Source organism: Eptatretus burgeri, chromosome 13, assembly GCF_056783735.1.
Source record: "Eptatretus burgeri isolate ZD-2024b chromosome 13, Ebu_testis_v1, whole genome shotgun sequence".
NCBI classification, from domain to species: Eukaryota; Metazoa; Chordata; class Myxini; order Myxiniformes; family Myxinidae; genus Eptatretus; species Eptatretus burgeri.
Genome location: NC_140973.1, coordinates 4,597,662 through 4,618,505, shown reverse-complemented (window position 1 = coordinate 4,618,505; position 20,844 = coordinate 4,597,662). Strand labels below are relative to the sequence as shown.

The 20,844-nt window shown below is 47.1% G+C and overlaps 1 long non-coding RNA gene across 1 annotated transcript in view; it reads left to right on the top strand.

Annotated features, from left to right (window-relative positions):
• LOC147013690 (uncharacterized) overlaps positions 1-20,844 on the top strand; it is a 53,785-nt gene that overhangs the window by 11,118 nt on the left and 21,823 nt on the right. Inside the window, exon 2 of the long non-coding RNA XR_015050480.1 lies at positions 14,353-14,456. This is a non-coding gene — a long non-coding RNA (uncharacterized LOC147013690). The remainder of the gene's footprint in view (positions 1-14,352; positions 14,457-20,844) is intronic.

The following is a 20,844-nucleotide window of genomic DNA, read 5'->3' as shown; positions in this document are numbered from 1 at the left end:
TGCTTCTTTTGTGGGTACAAAAGACACCCCCGCCACAAATGCTCCGCCAGAGATGCCACATGCATGAATTGTGACAAGAAAGGGCATTATGCCAGGGTATGTAAATCTACTCTAAGGAGAAATAAACCCACTTCTGCGGCTCTCTACTCACAAAAGAAACTAACTGCAGCCTCACCGGGGAATCTATCCAAGGCTATCATCAACGTACAAATTAACGGGCATATGGCTGAGGCTCTGATTGATACTGGTAGCTCTGAAAGTTTCGTCAACAGCTCGCTAGTGAAGGGCAGGAAATGGAAGATCCACCCGACAGACAATACGGTATGCATGGCCGCCACATCACTACAGTCCCGCTTACGAGGGTACTGCAATGTTGAATTGGACGTAAAAGGGTACACGCATCGGGATGTAAGGGTACTGGTGCTTCGTGATTTATGCGCAGATGTAATTCTGGGTCATAATGTCCTCAAGCAGCACACGAGCGTCAAAATACCCTTTGGAGGAAGCAAACCTCGTCTAATTTTAAATGCTTTGACCACCGCAGAGGTAACGTCCCCCCAGCTGTTTGCTAACTTGTCGCCGGTCTGTAAACCGATAGCGATCAAATCGCGGCGATATACCACTGCTGATATGAACTTCATCACTTCAGAGACCAAGCGATTACTGGAAGAAGGAATTATAGAACCGAGCGATTCGCCATGGCGCGCACAGGTGTTGGTCACCGCCAATCAGAATCATAAGAAACGAATGGTTGTCGATTATTCCCAAACGGTCAATCGTTTCACCCAACTCGACGCCTACCCTTTGCCGCGCATAGACGATATGGTCGAACGCGTGGCCAATTATAAGATATTCAGCACCATCGATTTGCGAAGCGCCTATCATCAAATTCCCATCCGAGAGGAAGACAAACCTTACACCGCATTCCAGGCAGGTAGACGCCTCTACCAATTCAGGAGGATTCCGTTCGGTGTCACGAATGGAGTAGCTTGCTTCCAACGAGTTATGGACGACATCATCTCAGATGAAAACCTCAAAGACACTTTTGTTTACGTGGACAATGTCACAGTGTGAGGTAGGGATCAGGGGGAACATGATATGAATCTGGACAGATTCTTGAGCATTGCTAGAAAATATAATCTGACCCTCAACTACGAGAAATGCGTATTCTCGGCAAGGTCAATTGACCTTCTCGGCTACACGATAGCCGACGGCACAATTAAGCCTGATCCTGAACGATTGCGCCCGCTCCGTGAGCTACCACCACCTCAGGACCTGCAGACAATGCGCCGGGTGATCGGCATGTTTGCTTACTATGCAAGATGGATTTCCCAATACTCCAAGAAAATACATCCCCTAGTGCATTGCAAAAACTTCCCACCAGATGCCGCTGTTGTAAAATCTTTCCACAGCCTCAAAGATGATATCAGTAATTCCGTGGTATTATCGATCGATAGCTCGGTGCCCTTCGTGGTGGAAACAGATGCTTCTGATCACGCGATAGCTGCTACGCTTAATCAGTCTGGGCGACCCGTCGCGTTCTTCTCGAGAACTCTCTCTGGAAGCGAGCAGAGACACTCGGCAATAGAGAAGGAAGCGTACGCCATTGTCGAAGCCATACGTAAATGGAGACACTATTTACTGGGAAACCATTTCACGCTCGTCACGGACCAACGATCCGTGGCATTCATGTTTGATGGGAAAAATAACGGGAAAATTAAGAATGAAAAAATTATGAGATGGCGGATAGACCTAGCCTGCTATAGTTACGACATAGTTTACCGGCCCGGGAGGGAAAACCCTGCTGCAGACACCTTCTCTCGGGTCTACTGTTCGGCGACAATCAGTTGGGCTTTGCAAGACCTCCATGTGTCTCTGTGCCACCCGGGGGTAACCAGAATGGCACATTTCGTGCGCAGACAAAACCTTCCCTATTCTATCGAAGATATTAAACAAATGAATGCTTCATGCCATGTTTGTGCTGAACTAAAACCCAGATTCTATGGCGCGGCTTCTGGCAGATTGATCAAGGCCACTTCTCCCTTCGAGAGACTAAACATTGACTTCAAAGGGCCCCTGCCGACCGAGACAGACAACAGATACATATTCACTGTTGTTGATGAATATTCAAGGTTCCCTTTCGCATTTCCGTGCTCGGATATGACCTCGAGCACTGGCGTGAAATGTCTGTCTGACCTCTTCGCTATGTTTGGGAAACCTTCGTACATACATTCAGACAGAGGGCCGTGTTTCATGTCAGCCGGGCTAAAACAATTCCTATTAGAGCACGGCATAGCAACTAGTCGAACGACGGGTTACAACCCACAGGGTAATGGGCAGGTGGAACGATATAATGGAGTTATTTGGAAAGCCGTAACTCTGGCGTTGAAATCGAGAGGACTGGACCCCGAGCGGTGGGAGGTTACCCTTCTCGACGCTCTGAATTCCATACGCTCTTTGCTCTGCACGTCCACCAATGCAACTCCTCACGAACGAATGTTTACTCACCAACGGCGTTATGTTGACGGCCAATCGGTGCCCAACTGGCTAACCCATCCCGGAACAGTGTTCATGAAACGCCCGGTACGACAAAGCAAGTATGAACCCATGGTGGAGGGGGTCGAACTCATCGATGCTAATCCAGAGTATGCTCATGTCAGGCTCCCGGATGGCAGGGAGACCACTGTGTCGGTTCGCCATTTGGCTCCCTCAGGTACTCCTCCCGCAGGTACACCACCATCTGGCACTCCTCCCTCTGACATCCCCTCCCCAGGTGTTCCCCCCCCAGGAACTCCACCCGAGAATGGTGGCGACGGAGCTGCCGCGTTCCACCCGAGAGCGATCGGGGAGTCATCCCCGGCACGAGTCGAGACTCACCAAGAGGATCGGAAGCCTCCCTCAAGTGAAACCGCCATTTACTCCCGGAGAGGTCGACGGATAATACCCCCTCGCCGACTCAATCTGTAAAGGGGATTATCGGCATCCTCGATGCTCATGCTCCTATATGCTCGTTACATAATATATCGATGCTCATTACCATGCTCCTACAACTCAAAATAATCCTCACTGCTTGGCATGTATGCTTCTGTAGTTTAGATAGTTCGCGTTGCTTGAAATGTATACTCCTATAGCGCTGAAATAATCATGGTGCGTTAGTTGGGCCTCTAGTTACATTTTAAAGACGGGGAAAATGTGGTGAATTGAAGGTCGTGACGTGCGATCACATGTTGCACGGCTCGAGCACGGAATAGATAAAGCTAAGGTTCCGCTCGGTCGGGGGGATTGTCCCAGGGGCATTGTCGTTTACGGCGGCGGTTCACTTGGTGCTCTTTGAATGGTGAGAATTGAGAGTATATCGGACTCTGGGCTTATACTGATTTATTTTGCGGTGATTAGTTGCACGTGTATACCTTACTGCTTATGTACTCCTTGCTGCACCTGTATCTCCTGATGTGCCCGTAGAAGCGGCTTCAATCAAATGGAATAAAGCCTACACTCTGAAGGTTCTTCTCTCGTTTTCATTTCACCAGCAATCTGTGTGTGTGTGTGTGTGTGTGTGTGTGTGTCTGTCTGTCTGTCTGCGACCACCGTTTCTCGACGACCGCCGGTCCGATCTCATTACATTGAAACTTGCCAGGAATGTTGCCGGGGACCCGCAGATGTGCTTTTCAAGGTTTGATATTAATCGGACGAGCAGTTGCCAAGTTACGGCTATTTATCTGTCGACCAATGACAAGACACGGTGCTATGACGTCACAATTAATGTTTATTTATTTATTTATTTTCAACGATCAACGGTCCGATCTGATTGAAACTTGCCAGGAATATTGCCGGGGACACGCGGATGTGCTTTTCAAGGTTTGATATTAATCGGACAAGCGGTTCCCAAGTTACGGCCATTTATCTGTCCACCAATGACAGGACACGGTGCTATGACATCACGAATGACATCACAATCAATGTTTATTAATTTATTTATTAATTTATTAATTAATTAATTAATTAATTAATTAATTATTTCTTTTGCACAATTGAAACTTGCCAGGAATATTGCTGGGGACCCGCGGATGTGCCTTTTCAAGGTTTGAGAGAGAGAGAGAGGCTGCACATACTGGCACTCACCTACGGGCACGCACCTATGGGCCCGCCCCTATCGGCCCGTACGAGTTATTATTAATTGGTGTAACGTATAACGTACGGTAGGCCTCTGTAACTTAGTGTAACCATGACAAATGTCCTACACTTATCTTTGAATCTGAAGATATTTGATGAGAAGCTCACGAGAAATGAATCAGAAATGAAAAATTCATCGGGGATTTTTATTATTATTTGACGAGCGAATTCCACCTGTCGCTTCGCTGACGGGAATAACAAAGGGGGAACTGTGGAAGAAAAAGAGGGGATAGATAGAGGGAGGGGGAGAGTGAGGAGGTGGAGGGGAAAAGAGAGAGGAGGGGTGGGGGAGTGTGGAAGGAGGGAGTGTGAGGAGGGGTGGGGGAAGGGAAGGCCACGAGAGGTGAGAGGAAGGGAAGACAGACGTGCGGTGGAGCGTTAATTACGATTCATACCGTCTCATCAAATTGATTCTGCATAGAATAACAGTGAAGATGGAAACAAAATAATGTCTGAAATACATTTTCTACCGGTGATAATATAAATACCACCCGGCGACAAACACCGCTTGGGCACGTCTGGTGAAAAACACTGCCCAGACATGTCCGGAGACAAACACTGCCCAGACACCTCTGGAAAAAAAAAACACACTGCCTGGAGACATCCAGAGACAAAACCCGCCAGATGCGTCCAGAGCCAAGCTGTCCGGACACAAACACTATCCCGACACGTCCGGAGACAAACTCCCATCCAGGCCAAAACCCCGCCCGGACACGTCCAGAGATAAATACCACCCAGACATGTCTAGAGACAATCACCGCCCAGACACATCTGGAGACAAACAGACATGGCACGGACAGGTCTGGAGATAAACACCATCTAGACACGTCCAGAGACAAACCCCCATCCAGGCAAAAACACCGACCGAACACATCCAGAGATAAATACCACCCGGACATGTCCAGAGACATTCACCACCCAGACACATCTGGAGACAAACATACACGGCCCGGACAAGTCTGGAGACGAACACCATTCAGACATAGTCACTACTTGGACATGTCTAGAGAGATAGAGAGATAGAGATAGAGATAGAGATAGGTTGTGGGGGTCGAGAGGTTAGCAGAGAATATCTTATGCTTTATGAAACACACACACACACACACACACACACACACACGCACGCACGCACGCACGCACGCACGCACGCACGCACGCACGCACGCACGCACGCACACACACACACACACACACACACACACACACACACACACACACACACACACACACACGCCTGGCCGATTAATTATCGGCAATTCTTTCTGCGGCAGATTGGAGTCAGTGTGATTATCGACTACAATACACACTGTATGCAACCCAAAAACCTTGAGCAGGTTTCACCTTTGTTTTGGGGGAATTTCAATAAACAAAAAGAACGTTGCATTTATATAAACATTTCAAGGAGATGCTCACAAACATTAATATTTATAAACACTTGCGTATGACGGATGGAAAATAATTTGGCTCGGTAATTGAGAAAACACGTTATTACTGCAAACGGCTCGGAAATCAAGTGTTATCAAATATATTTTGCTTTGAAACTCACAAGAGAAACCTTTGGAAAGCGAACCCGATAACGAATTGCTCAAGAACCAGTCACGATGCCAAAGGAAATCCTGATAAAACCACTATAAGGTACGGGATGAAACTTTGCCACCACGGCACCCGTAACAAGCATTGCATGCCCACACAGCCGCGGAGAGTCCCTACAGATCCAATTCTACTCATTTGTACCAAGTCTGTGTGTGCTGTATTCGTACCTCTACCTTGTGGAGCAAATGCCGACTGTACATCCCAATCAGGACACGAACTGCACTGCTGTCGACTGTAGGGTGATCGACAAGTGGCTTAATCACTCAAGAAAGCACTCCAACGGAACATTTGGTTTGGCAAGCGATTACCAATTGCCATTGATAAACCCATGCACCCGAAAATGCACAAGCAATGTCCAAATTGGACAAAGGAACAATTTTTTTTCACATCGGAACTGTTGCTAAGTTCAAATCTGGAGCTTAAATTTTGTAATTCCGCTTAGTTGAAGAGATTCTTGAGATTATGGCATGTGCGGAAATGAAATAAAGCAACAAACGCTGGCGTCTCCTGGAGTTTGGAGAGAGTGAAGGTGGAAAGCTGAATGAAGTTTGTTCTATTTCAGAGTCTGAGTGGATGAAGTTGGTAGTAAAAGATGAGAACTCTTCACACTCAAGAGATTCCAGGTGCCTTTTCCACGGAGATCTTGGCTCTGCTCTTGAAGAATTTCCACGTAGCTCAGCAAGCTCTCTCTCATGAACCAAGCATCTGATCCATCACGTATCTCGATCTACCAAGTGCTTCAGTCTGTCCGGAACTTCGATTCTCCACCTGCCTCACCTGCCAGGAGCTGACGTTCAATACTCCACTCGCCCCTGCCTGCCAGGAAGTTTTGTCTTGTAGTTCTCCGATCCACCACACGTCGCCTGCCAAGAGTGCTCTCGACACTCTTATTTGCCGGGATGTTTCTACTAATCTCGACTCTGCTCTTGACTCGTCTTATTTACCGGGACATTTCGACTCATCTTATTTGCCAGTTCTCTCGACTCCTCTTATTTTCAGGGACGTTACCACGTATATCTTGACTCTTGCATCTCGACTCTGCTCTTGACTTGTCTCATATGCATGGACTTTTCATCTTGCTCCCGTCCATAAAGCTCTCCTTACCACAAGTCCTTTGGTCAAGCCTGCACTCATGTCTGCCTGTTCGGACCGCAAGAGCCATCAAGAGGGAACTTTAACACTGTACGAGTCTGCATGCGGCACAAGCTACACAATTCCGCATGCAGCATGAGCTGCATAGGTCTACACGTGACACGAGCTGGGTAGGTCTGCACGTGGCACGAGCTTACATCCACATGTGTAAGTTGAGGCAGGAGCCATACCCATGCTCCTCTCTGCTCTCTATCTACTTTCTTTCTATTTCTGTTAATCTGGAATGATTGATTGTGTGCCATATCCTGGGTATAGACTAGGGTAAGACCATGTAATTTGGCTCCATAAGCATTAATAATTACTGTTCTCTTGTGCCTTTTCATTGTGATTTCTGTCCATCCATTGTAAATACATGCTCATGATTGCTGTTGTAAATATGTGCCATTGCTGATTGAATAAACCTTGTTGTGCTTGTTGAATAAATATGCACTAGCGATGCACATGCACGGGATAGCAGTACAACATAGCTGGTAGCAGACGACAGACCGTACACGGGGAATGACAAAAATATGCATTGTGCAAAATGCAAGTGGTACTATGGAACGCCAAGACTTCCCAAACATTGTCGGCATGTCCGCAAAGTGCCACAGCAATTTCATAGGGATCATGTGATGGTGAGCCGAGTTTTTAGTGTGCAAGCTTGGTATTATAATGGTGTTACGGCTGTGGAAATTCGCCTTACACCATAAAGGGCCCGCAGGTGAGATATCTCGATAGGTACATGTGTAGTTAGCCCAAACCCGTTGTATAGAGGGAATTTATGTGATTCATCCAGGCTGCGACGCATTGAGTTAGCCATTTTTTCTTTTCTGTCGTTATTTTGAACCAACCATGTCTCAACCGCCATCACACAACAACCACCTTCACCACCACGCCAGCCATCGTCACCAACTACAACCATGCTCCAATCCGCAGACAACAACCACAACGCCAACCCTCCACCACCTTCGCCTTTACCTTCACGAATTCATCCCACATCATCGCTTCCACAGCCATTGCCGCACCACCTGTGAACACTGAACGTTGGGCTGTCTTGGGCCCGTTCGGCGATTGGTGCCGAACGCACCGAGCCGCGAGCGCGAATGGCGGCCTTTCCGAGGGGAAAATTCGGATCAGAAACGCTTCACGCCCACTTCTCCTCCGTCCAATTGACGAGCGCAGGGCGGCTTGGCCCCGCCTCCAAGCGTGTGTATGTGAAGTCCGTATATGCAAATTTTAGGATCAGGAGATGTTCACACCCATTTTTGCCCGACCAATGGCTGACCGAGGGGGGGGGGCGGCGTGGCCCCGCCTCCAATCGCGTTCTGATCCTATTGTAGTTTTGTAGTATCCTATTGTAGTATCCTATTCATTCACTGATATATTCTGATCCTATTTGCATATTGGCTGCTCCTGCCGCCAATAAAAAGGTGAGCGCAAGGCGAATTGGAGCGAGTGGGGTTTTGGAGTTGCTTGGAGAGTGTCGTCGAGAGGTTGCTCTTGGGGGACAAGGAGCGTTGCATTGGCGGAGTGGAGACGAGTGTGCGCGGTGGAACTGCAAGCAAGGGAGCTCGGGTCCGAGGCAGGAAGGACAGCGGTCGGTGACGAGGTTGCGGTGTGGGGGATCGCTCGTCTCGTCGTGGGACCCAAGCCAGCCAGCCACTCCCCTCTCCCAGGGCATCAACAATTCCCACTTTCCCCCGTGCTGAGATAGTGCAAAAAGGGGGCCCCGTTCTCACCCCACCCCAAACGTGGTGCCAACGAAACCCGCCAAGGGGCACGGAGTCGGGGCACAGCGGCGTGGCCACATTTGCGGTTTGCTCGCCAACGCGTCACGAGGACGCGGGTAAGACCTCCCCGGTCTCGCGGACCTGGCCGCTCCTTCAGGTCACGCGCACATTTGGCCTACGGGCCCACCTGCCTCCTTGTCTGTGAGGGTGGCTTCTTTCCTTTGCTTTTGTGTAAATGTGTGTTGGCTGTGAAATAAAACTGTATAAGTGTTGCCGTGTGTGCGCGTAGTCGGTTTTAACTCTTACATTTGTTTATGTACATTTTGATTCTGTTGGGCTGTATATACGTGCTTTCCGTGTGCCGTGAAATAAAATGCTTGCTTGTTGAACTGCGCCCGTTTCGCTTTGTCTTTTCTTTATTGACCCTCCATCTTGCATCAGGTAAGGGGTTCGTAGTGGGTGCAACATCCCGGTAATTAATCTGAACCGTCCAGGTCGATGATAACACCGCTAGGTTATCCCGATAGTACGGAACGGGCCGCCCAAGCGGCTCATGTCCGGAGTCGACCTGCGGCGAGGTACGATCGCCCGGTTTACCATCCACGTGGGTACTTAGGTAGGTCGAGTTTGGCGAACAACCCTATCCTATGCGGGTGGCCGATTGGCACGATTGTGGTGAGGTCGAAAGACCCACCCGTGACTAGCTCCTGGCGTTGGTCCGAGAGGGTCACGACAGAATTGTCTGTCCGGTGGGCGACGTGCCGCGATCCGAGTTACGTGGTCGTTCGCATGCCGGCGGGCGCAAATTCGCAACAATAGAGATGTTTCACTGTTAAACCTTTCCAGCCTGCTTGCTTTTGTCCTTTCCTCCATTGCTCTCACATCGTGTGTAAGTTTAGTTCGACAGGAAGTTTTGCCCCACTGATTAGCTCCATGATGAGCCAACAGCCATGTACGGTTCGCTCAGCCATACATGATAAACAGACCGGTTGCTGTTGAGGGCATGATCCCGAATTAAGGTTGCCTTGCCAATGGTAAGGTAATGTGTAACCAAGGAGCGAAAACCCTGCTAGGCTCGGCGGTTTTAATTGGCGGCCACGGTTGCCTTGCAACCCATCAGACTGCAGAGTTATTTGTGACCAGCGGCCTTAGGACCAAAGCTCTGGTAAAGGTCCGAGGAGCTCCCTCGTGATAACCCCAGACCCCGGATCCGTGGCAACATATTTTTTGGCTCTTTCTCTCATTGGTGAAGAATCACTTTAAAAGTTCTTGTATCCGGATCCAGATCTTCGCAAAAATCGAATCAATTCTTCCTTTTCATGCACCCAACTTGCCCCCCAAATTCGGTCTGAATCTGTCCACAACATTTTGAGATATCCTGCTCACAGACAAACAACCAAACAGACAGGCAGACAGACAAAGGTGAAAACATACCTCCATCCACCTTCAGTGGCAGAGGTAATTAACCTATTATGAAACCAAAGGAAAAATGCTGCTGCTGCAATAGTAATCAGTATAACCTTGGCTCAAAGAACCTCTAAAAAGACCAGAGGACGTTCGGATCACTTGCAAGCCTCAGGCCAAGCATGAACATTTAACTTCTTCAGCGTGCCGGTAATATCTCACCTACTATTCACGAAAGACACTGTGTGATCATTCACATCCATCAAAAACGCAGGGTGACAGTTTATAGCTGGGATGTAGTCAAGAAGCCAAAATCTGTAGCTAGCCTAGAAAATAGGTTCGTTGCTGATTTCATGTTAGAATGGTGCAACTGGTGTTTTTGAAGAATCTAGGCATGACCAAGTCTAGTTCCACTTGTTGCCAAGTCTGCATCTGAATATTATGGCCGCCATGACAGTAATCAAAATGGCCGCCATCAGATTTAGTCTTTTTCTTACTGCAAATTGTACTAGCCAGAAATTTGTCATGATTGTGAAATACTATGTAATCTGACACGAGGAACACTATTTTGTGCTTTATTTTTGTACTGGATCACAACTTTTCACATAATTGACAACTTAAAGACGAAATTGAAAATGCACATACGAGCAACAAATGTGAAAAAGAAAATGTTTAGCACTATTGATGGAGATGGGTTTACAGTCAGTCAAAGGTTATTTCAACAGCTGTCAGATTCTTTCTAACACAAAATTACGTTGCTTTGCAGAAGAGAAAAGTGTTGTGAGAACACCCAAGTACAATTTTCAGAGCTATTGATCGGCTTGTACACTGAACGGGTTCCTACAAAGGGCTTTGCATCCACATGCTTTCGTGCAAGGCAGTCCATTCCGTGTACATTTGCACCGTCGAGTTGAGCATGACCCACGGCATTTGCATGTCGTCAGTTCTACACAGTAAGCAGTAATAGGCTGTGCAGTCATGAGTCGCGGCTGAAATGTCGTTGCCATCTTTGATGACCTGTTCCCACCCACAGTTCTCAGGTGCAGGTAGATGTGGTTCAGATTCCAAGGCTCTTCTCCACACAAAAGTCTGGTAGTGCGCTCGCTTGATGTGTAGAATCAGAGCATCGCGAGTTGGAGGCAGATTCTCAATAGCTTTGGTCAGACTGAGAAACAGATCACATCTTACTCGCTGAATTGAGTTATCTTGGCCATGAGGGTCATAAAGCCTGCAGACAAATGACTCAGCATCTGCAATCACACTCTCATCAGGAATTTCCTCTTTGCCTAGGTTATTCAACAGGTGGGAGTTGTTTTGAAAGACAGCCCATGCAGAGCGCTTCGCAATTCCAGCAAACTGGCTTGTGCTGTCTGAACCTGTCACTGCATGAAATGCCAGAAGTGACTCCCTCTGCGAATCTGGGATATTGATGTAGTCAATGGGAATGTAGTGTTGCTTTTTGGGTGTCCCTGCATTCATCCAGAGAAAGGGACTGAGATGCGGCTGATAGACAACAAGGAGAATGAGGACATCAGTGTCCTGAAGCCACATGAATAATGTCTTGGCAGATGCTCAGAACTTTGTTCTTGGTATCTGTCTCATCCGCTACTTCATTGTCCATCTTGTCAGTGCTGTCACCACCACAAAGAAGCTTTACAAGCATGTACAGGGTTTCAGGTACAATTCGCTCGGCATTTTCTGTGTTCAGTCCACCGATAATGCTATGCCCTGGAGAGTGTTTTACGTCACTGTAAATCTTTATGCCCACTCTGAAGATCCAGCTAAGGATTTCGTTCTCATGATGAGGCAGACTGCACTGGGCCAATTCATCTTCTTCAGAACTTTCACCTTCTTCAGATAAATCATTCACGGCGGTTCTCATGGCAAACTTTGTCACAGTTGAGGACGCAACTATGAGGGGTTTGTGACATCCAATGGCTGCACGAATGTCACCTTGTCACTACCAAAGTAAACCTCCACTTTCTGCTTGAAATTGTAGCTTTTGTAGGCTCCAGCCTCAATTCCAAAATCATTCAATAACAGCATGCTGTAGTGTTCCCAGATGTTTTTCAGGGTAAACACATGTCCCTTCTGCAGCTCTTTCTCAAGCTGGTTCATCACATTTCTGAAACAGATGCTTTCAGGAGACTGGTTTTTCTCTCCATTCTCCTTTTTATACTTTCTGCGAAAAGAAACATAACACTTGAGGTGATATTTACCTTCAGCTGCCATCAAGTCTGAAACACCTGCAAACCTGTGACGCATGGTGGGGTCAAATTGGGCCAAACTAAGCATCCTGATGATGTGTGATCAAATTCAACATTTGTCAGGACACCAGCTTTTCCAGGAATGTCAGTCTGGCAGAAAGTGCATTTTGACCAATCCATAGCGCTGTGCGCGGATCTTAGTGACTTTGGGACATGGTATTTCTCTGAGGAACCTGATGTTGTGGGTATCTCTTCTGCGTAAGTCACAGATTGTGGCTGAATCCTTGACTTCAGTCTGTCTATTTTTTTGTGCGTGAGTAAAGTCACTATAGCAGAATTTGTGCCATTGAATCTTTTCGACGTGCTCCGGTACAGAATATTTTCTGATTCTTGAGAATGAGTCAACATATTTAGCGTCATTATATTTCTCTCTTTCTTTGCAACATTCAGCTACAGTTTTCACACCAACGATTGTAGTCTTTCGAAGTGGCGTTGACTTGCTAGTTTTTGAACTGTCCTGGCAAATAAAGCATTTATTCCAGTCTACATGCTCTTCTTCTTCTCGATCCCTTGAACCCCCTGTGAGAAATCTTGCGGCTTTCATTTTTCAGTTAGTCCTGGGTAACAGAAAAACACACAGTTATGTAGTTTAGGTTCATTTTATAGCAAAGTTGTAAAATTCATTGATTGTGGTTTGTATAATCAGACATTCTAATTCGAGCCTGAACATTTCTTTAAAAATAATATAGTGAAAAACAAGTCATATTATTTTTAGAAAATGGATGGAGCAATGTTTTTTTCTATACTCCCATCAGCTCAGGCATGCTCAAAAACATCGAAATCGACCCTAATTTTGTAATTTCATGTCAATTTGCGGCTGAAATATGACGAAAAGTGTATTTAATGGCGACCATTTTGTAAACTGTCATGGCGGCCATACTATCCATATCCAGACTTGGCAACAAGTTGATTCACGTTTCTGTGTGTCTGGACAGTCAATTTACACCTGTTGCACTATTCTAACACGGAATCAGCAGGGTCGTACACTATTCTGCATTGGGCCTCCTGACTAATGAGATATGACTCCAGACTAGAGAGCTCAGAGGAGAGTGCACATACAGTATCTCAATAGATTATCCTGTCAGTGGACCCCCACAGAGTGAAATGACAGTCAATTGAATAAAAAGTTCACATATAATGTCAGTATGTCGTCTGTTTTATTTTTTTATTTTTTTTATTTCCTGTGTTTTTTTGTTTTTTTTAAACAAAGTCAAGGCTCGTGGAAGAGCTGGAATACAGAACCGATCAGGACGCAACATAACCAAAGGAACAGCAGAAAGAGAAGAAAGTGAGAAAATAGATGGAAACGGACGAACCTCGGATGGGGGTAGGATTGAGGGGTAGGGAAGGAATCGCGTGGTGGATAAGACGGATACAGAAGTAAACTCTCAGGAAGGAAACACTGGAATTATTTTTTGATGGGTGGTGGGGGGGGGGAGTTTGGAGGGGAGAGGGATAGATATTGTGTAGAACAGATCATAGTTTTGGATAAGGGATGATCTGAGATGGTGGCGAGCAGTTTTTTTGAAGACCTGGAGAGAAGAATGAGTTTCTGATACATCACTAGATCTTCCTAATGACTCCATCTTTGTTCTTTTCTTATTCGGTTCATTCTGATGACTCCAACACAGTATTTGGTCTTCCATTTGATTATGTTTGTACCATATCATGATGCTGTGTGGACTGTGCTTCCCCACTGATGGACCTCTGGTTGCTTGTACCTATTGCTGCATTTGAGCCTGCAGAGTTATTACTGAAATCTATCTCAAATTTTTTTATTATCTATCTATTACTGAAATCTATGAAATATGAAATATTTTTTCACATTTTTCTTTATTCGTTCTAATTCTTGCTTTTCCTTTTCTTTTATGTCTTTTACTCTCAATTTCTCTTTCTTTATCTATCTGTTTCGCAGAAGTGAACCATTGCAGAAATTTTTCTTTGAGGTCATTTGGCTGTGCTTGAATGGGTTTGTGGGTAGAGGAGATGCAGATTGAAACCAAATCCGATCCAGGTTCCTCCTGATGACTCCATCTTTGCTCTTTTTTATTCAGGTTCCTTCTGATGACTCAAACGCAGTATTTGGTCTTCCGTTTGATTTGAAGAGAATATGGACATTGGTTCCACAGGCAGGAAAAAGAGGAACAAATGAGTGGAGGTGAGCAGTGATCCTGGATTTTGGGAATTTCACCAGATGGGGGTTGCTGGTGGACCTCGTGCGCCCTGCAGAAACCTGGGGGGTAGGGGAAGGGACGAAGCACAGAGAGAGCAGAGGATGCAAGACAAGAAGGGAGGTGGAAGAATACTTTGCTTTCTGGTCGCAGTGTTTTGTTTTCGATGTCTACACTCAATGGGACCATTAGGTTGTACCTTAGTATTATGCCCTCATTTTATTTCAAAGAATTGTTTTTGGTTCATGTTTCCATGATTTTTTGGGGACTGGGAAATTGAAATTTTCACAGATGTGTTGGTGTATTGTTCCACATACCTTGTTATTCCATTGTATGTACAGCTGTTCTGACATGAGTTTTTTACATCTCGATAGGAGGTGACTCGTGCTTTCTGCTTATACCTTGCAGAACCTACATTAATATCGAATGGGCGAAAGCCTGGAACTTCTAACACACTTTTCTCCAAACATATTCTGTTCATACTTCCGAAATCTTCACATTATGTGTTCCATGTATTTACACAGGTGATAGCAGATTTAAAAAATCGAATATAGATAGAATTTTCAAAGAGGGAATCGATGACATCACAATCAGCAGCGTTCGGCGGCAAACCGACAGCCGGGTCCCATACGATGTGCTTTACTTAACTAAGTCCATGAGTTCAGGACGTTTGTTCATCTCAGCATTTACGACTTTTATCCTGCCATGTTGTTAATCTGTTGATGGAGGTAATATAGAAATGATGAATATGTCAAATCGTTCGTGTTACTCATCCGGCACTATGTGTCAAGGCCAACAATCCAAAGCGACCGGTCTCAAACGCTACCATGGGCACCCAGACACGCCACCAATATGAACTGAGCTGTTGAATGTGGCGCAAAACATCCAAATAAACTACCGTAACCGAGTATTGCGATCCATCCTGTCCCCCATACCCGTCGTAGACGGGTATCTGCTAGTCTGTCTAATTGGCTCAACCCTGCCATCTTTTAAAGCCATTGCTCTTGTGTTCTTAGTCTTGGGCATTTATTATGATTAGTTCTCCATCCCAATTGAGCTGACCTCTTCTTAGCCATTCCAATGATCCTATTCTTGTGTCACAAATCTGGTCCAACTCTGTTTTTAATTTTCCAGCTCTTTTGTTATTCTTCCAGTTGTTGGTGTGTATCTGTTGATATTTCCTCTTATTTTTTTCTTTCATATTTTTTGCAATCATTGGGGCTGTATTTGTTGCCATTTCGGTTTAGTACATGCCATCTTCTATTCGCACCTGTTTTTGGAAGTTTTTTGCTTGTTGGACGAGTAATTCCTTTTCTGGCTTGTGTTCATTTTTGTATACAAATTGTATTCTGTCCTGTTGGAACTGTTGGAACTTTTCATGTTCGCCTACTCAGTCAATCCTACAGTTGTTAATCTGTGCAGTTGATGTAGTTCCATCAGGCCGCTACCTCCTTCTCGTCTCCGCAGGTACATTCCCGGGATGCTTAATGTTTATCCAACATTTTGTGGATCATAAGGAGTTTCCTTGCTTTGATATCTAGCTTGTTTATTTCTGCTTGTGGCCAGTTTATTATTCTGCAAATGTATTGGAACACTGGTACTGTGAGTTGGTTTGTGGGTTTGATTTTGTTATCAGGGTGAGATATGTTTTTGGGATCAGCCTCGTTCTGCACAGGTATTCTTTGGCATTGCATTCTGCATTTGTTTATGACATATTTGGTGGCCCAATTCTCCTCTGAGGTATTTGTATGATGCTTCATTTTCTTTATTTTATATTGTTGTATCGAGGTCGATTTTTATATTGTCCGTTTTTGTTGTTTTACATTGTACAAGTGTTCACAAATGAATGGTTTACCTTGTACGAACACTTATCGAGGCCAAATTATATTTTAATGTCATCAGAGTACCATTTCACTAATTTCACTTGTTCTGCCAATTTTTTGTCATTCGTTGCAAAATCTAAATCATCCATGGACAGTACACGTGTCACCTGATTTTTGTTTTGATGTTCTTTTATTGGATGTTTGGGTGCATCATGTCCTTGCTCATTAATGAGGTTGCTCAGTGGGTCCAGAGCCAGGAAAATCAGGAGAGGGGTGAAAGGCTATCACTCTGGAAGCACCCGCGACATACACTACATGGCCAAACGTACGTGGACACCCCTTCTAATTAGTGGATTTGGCTATTTCAACCACACCCATTGCTGACAAGTGTATGAAATCAAGCACAGCCATGCAATCTCCATAGACAAACATTGGCAGTAGAATGGGCCATACTGAAGAGCGAGGTGACTTTCAACGTGGCACCGTCATAGGATGCCACCTTTCCACAAGTCAGGTCATCAAATTTCTGCCCTGCTAGAGCTGCCCCGGTCTTTGTAAGTGCTGTTATTGTGAAGTGGAAATGTCTAGGAGCAACGACAGCTCAGGTGCAAAGAAGTAAGCCACACAAGCTCACAGAACGGGATCGCCGAGTGCTGAAGTGCAGAAAAATCGGCTGTCGTCGGTTGCAACACTCACGACCGAGTTCCAAACTAACTCTGGAAGCAATGTCAGCACATACACTGTTCGTCGAGAGCTTCATTAAATGGGTTTCCATGACCGAGCAGCCGCAAACAAGCCTAAGATCACCATGTGCAATGCCAAGCGTTGGCTGGAGTGGTGTAAAGCTCACAACCATTGGACTCTGGAGCAGTGGAAATGCGTTCTCTGGAGTGATGAATCACGCTTCACCATCTGGCAGTCCGAAGAATGAATCTGGCTTTGGCAGATGCCAGGAGAATGCTACCTGCCCGAATGCATAGTGCCAACTGTAAAGTTTGGTGAAGGAGGAATCATGGTCTGGGGCTGTTTTTCATGGTTCGGGCTAGACCCCTTAGTTCAAAGGGCGGAGGAGCTCCTTGTGAGCCAACGGCCATCCATATCTAGTGCCCAACTGTGTCTGCAGACGTCCTCCTCCAGTTGGGTTACTTCTTATTAGGAGGTTGGTGGCAGGATTTGCACTCCGGCCACCGTAAAACCCTTCATTACGCAAAACGCAAAAACGCAAAAAAATCTGAAAACCCACTCCGTGGGAGTACCTCCTGTGCAGCTTCCCTTCGCAGGGCAGCTCACCGGATGGCGAGATTGGGGCAAAGCCTTCGGGACCCCCAATCTTTGAAAGGAGGGAAACCACGGGGTAACATCCCTGGGTCAGATTGCGGGAGAGTGTGTCGGAGTGGTGCTGAGGTGTCGTCCACCAGACGGCGGTCTCCTTGGGTTAACCTGAGGCAGTCCCTTCGGGTGGGTGCCTGGAATGTCCTATCCCTAAGAGAGGATGATCACCTGTCTCTGTTATCATCTGAGCTCAAGCGTTTGGACATCGGGATTGCAGCTCTCTCTGAGGTTCGGAGACCGGATTGCGGCGAGATAATGGTGGGTGGTTACACCTACTATTGGTCTGGTCGCTCTGATGGTTACCATACCCAAGGAGTTGCTGTGGCTGTGTCCAATAAGCTGACCCCAATGATAATTGAGGTAACACCGGTCAACGAGCGTATTATGAGATTAAGGATTCGTCACTCCTTAGGTGTCATTTCCCTGGTCTCTGTTTTTATGCTCCGACTGAGGCGAGTGATCTCACCGTGAAGGATGCATTCTACGCCACACTCGAGTCTGTGGTTGATCAGTGCCCCAGACGAGATACACTTCTAGTCTTTGGGGATTTCATTGCATCGACTGGAACTGATAGGGATGGTTATGAGGTGTGTGTTGGTCCCCATGGGTCAGGAACTATGAACTAGAATAGCACTAAGTTCCTTGACTTTGCAAGAAGTCATGGACTTAGGGTGGCTGGTTCATGGTTTCAGCGCCCACAAGCTCATCGCTGGACTAGGTATTCCAACGCTGGCGGTGTGGCAAAGGAGATTGACCATGTCCTCATTGATGGTCGTTGGAGGATGATCCAGAACTGCAGGGTCTACCGGAGTGCTCAGTTCCTCAATACTGACCACAGGCTTGTTGTAGCAACTCTAAAGCTGCACCTTAAATCCTGGAGAATGGTACCATCCCAGCCTAGGCTGGATGTTGCCAAGCTCAGGGATGAGAGAGTAGCTGAGGAGTTTGCGAACAGGCTGAGTGGACACTTGGAGGGTCTGGGTGCTTTGAGGGGTCCTGAAGAGTTGTGGAGCGCCTTCAAGACCACCGTCCTTGATGTTGCCGGTGGATGTCTTGGAACTCACCGCAGGGCAAAGAAGAATTTTGTCTCTCAAGGGACACTGGATACCATTGACCAGAGTCGCAGGGCCAGGCTGAATGGCAGAGCTGAGCTGTTCAGGGAGCTGAGGAGTGCACTGAGGGTGGACAAGGAGGCCTATGTGCGAGGAATCTGTGAGGGGGTAGAGCATCACCTGTGGACAGGTGATTCTCGTCCCGCTTACAGGGGAATTCGCGCATTACGTTCATCCAAGCCCATCCCTCGGAGCACTGCAGTTCGAGCAGAGAGTGGTAGGCTCTTGACAGAGGAGTCTGAAGTGAAGGCCCGCTGGGCCGGTTACTTTGAGCGGTTGTACCAGGCTGATCCCCCAGCTGTCGAGTTGGACGTCAAGGGTGTTACAATCCCTGTTGCTGACCCTCGAATCAACTGTGGTCCACCTTCGCTTGTGGAAACACGGGCTGCGGTGAACCAGTTGAAACGGGGCAAAGCTCCAGGGATCTGTGGCATCCATGCCGAACTTCTCAAGGCTGGTGGAAATGCTGCACTCGTGTCATTGCATGCAGTTTTGTGCTCTGCCTGGAACACAGGCATCATCCCAACTGACTGGAAGAGGGGCCTTGTTGTCCCTCTCTGGAAAGGGAAGGGTGATTGCCAAGACTGCAACAACTACCGAGGGGTGACGCTGCTCTCAGTGCCGGGCAAGGTCTTTGCTCGGATAATTCTTGATAGGGTTCGCCACCATCTGCTTGAGCACCAGCTTCCAGAGCAGTCAGGCTTTACACCAAAGAGGTCAACGATTGACCGTATTCTTGCCCTTCGTATCCTCACCGAACGCAGACGAGAGTTTCGGCAGGGGCTGCTTGCAGCCTATGTTGATCTCTGTAAAGCGTTCGATTCAGTGAATCGGGATGTCCTCTGGAGGATTCTTGGTCTTCGTGGGGTGCCACCAAAACTGATCGATCTGATGTCTGAACTCTACTCTGGTACTAAGAGTGCTGTGAAGTGTGGTGGTACCACCTCTGACTTATTTCCAATTGTTACTGGAGTTCGTCAGGGATGTGTACTTGCCCCCACACTTTTCAGCACTTGTATGGACTGGATTTTAGGGAGGATGTCGGAGAGATCAAGTTGCGGTGCATCGTTTGGGAATGTCAAGATCTCGGACCTTGATTTTGCAGACGATGCAGTCATCTTTGCGGAGACTTTAGACATCCTTTTGGGGGCCCTCGAGGTGCTGAATGAGGAGTCGGAGCCGCTGGGATTACGGGTTTCTTGGGTCAAAACTAAGATCCAGGCTTTCGGTGACATCTTAGATGCTGCTGTCCTGTCTGTGTCTTTTTGTGGTGAAGATGTTGAGGTCGTGGAGAGATTCACTTACCTTGGCAGTGATATTCATGTCTCTGCTGGCTGCGAGTCAGAGGTCAATCGACGTCTGGGTCGGGCCTGGGGAGTCATGGATTCACTGGATCATGGGGTGTGGCGCTGCCGGTACCTGTGCGGGAGGACGAAAGTCCGAGTCTTCAGGTCCTTGGTACTTCCAGTCTTGCTCTATGGGTGCGAGACTTGGACTCTGACCAAGGATCTGAGACGGAGACTTAATTCCTTTGGTACCAGGTCTCTTCGGAGAATCCTTGGCTATCGCTGGTCGGATTTTGTGTCCAACGAGCTGTTGCTGAGAGAGACTCAGATGAGATTTGTTACCTGCATAGTCCGTGAGCGTCAGTTGCGGCTGTATGGACATGTGGCTCGTTTTCCTGACGCTGATCCTGCTCACCAGATTCTCTCAGCGAGGGAGTCTCATGAGTGGAGGAGGCCAGTGGGCCGACCACATGCCTCATGGTTGCAGCAGGTTGACCATCATCTCAAGGAGATGGGGATGGGCCTGGCATCTGCCTGGGGGATGGCCAGACGGAGGCCCCTGGAGTACCGGCGGAAAGTGGACGCAGCGACGCGCTGTTCTGGCACATGCTCCCATACCTGACCTGACCCTTAGTTCCAGTGAAGAGAAATCTTAACACGACAGCATACAATGACATTCTGGATGATTCTGTGCTTCCAACTTTGTGGTAACAGTTTGGGGGAAGGCCCTTTCCTGTTTCAGTATGACAATTCCCCTGTGCACAAAGCGAGGTCCATACATAAATGGTTTGTTGAGATCAGTGTGGAAGAACTTGACTGGCC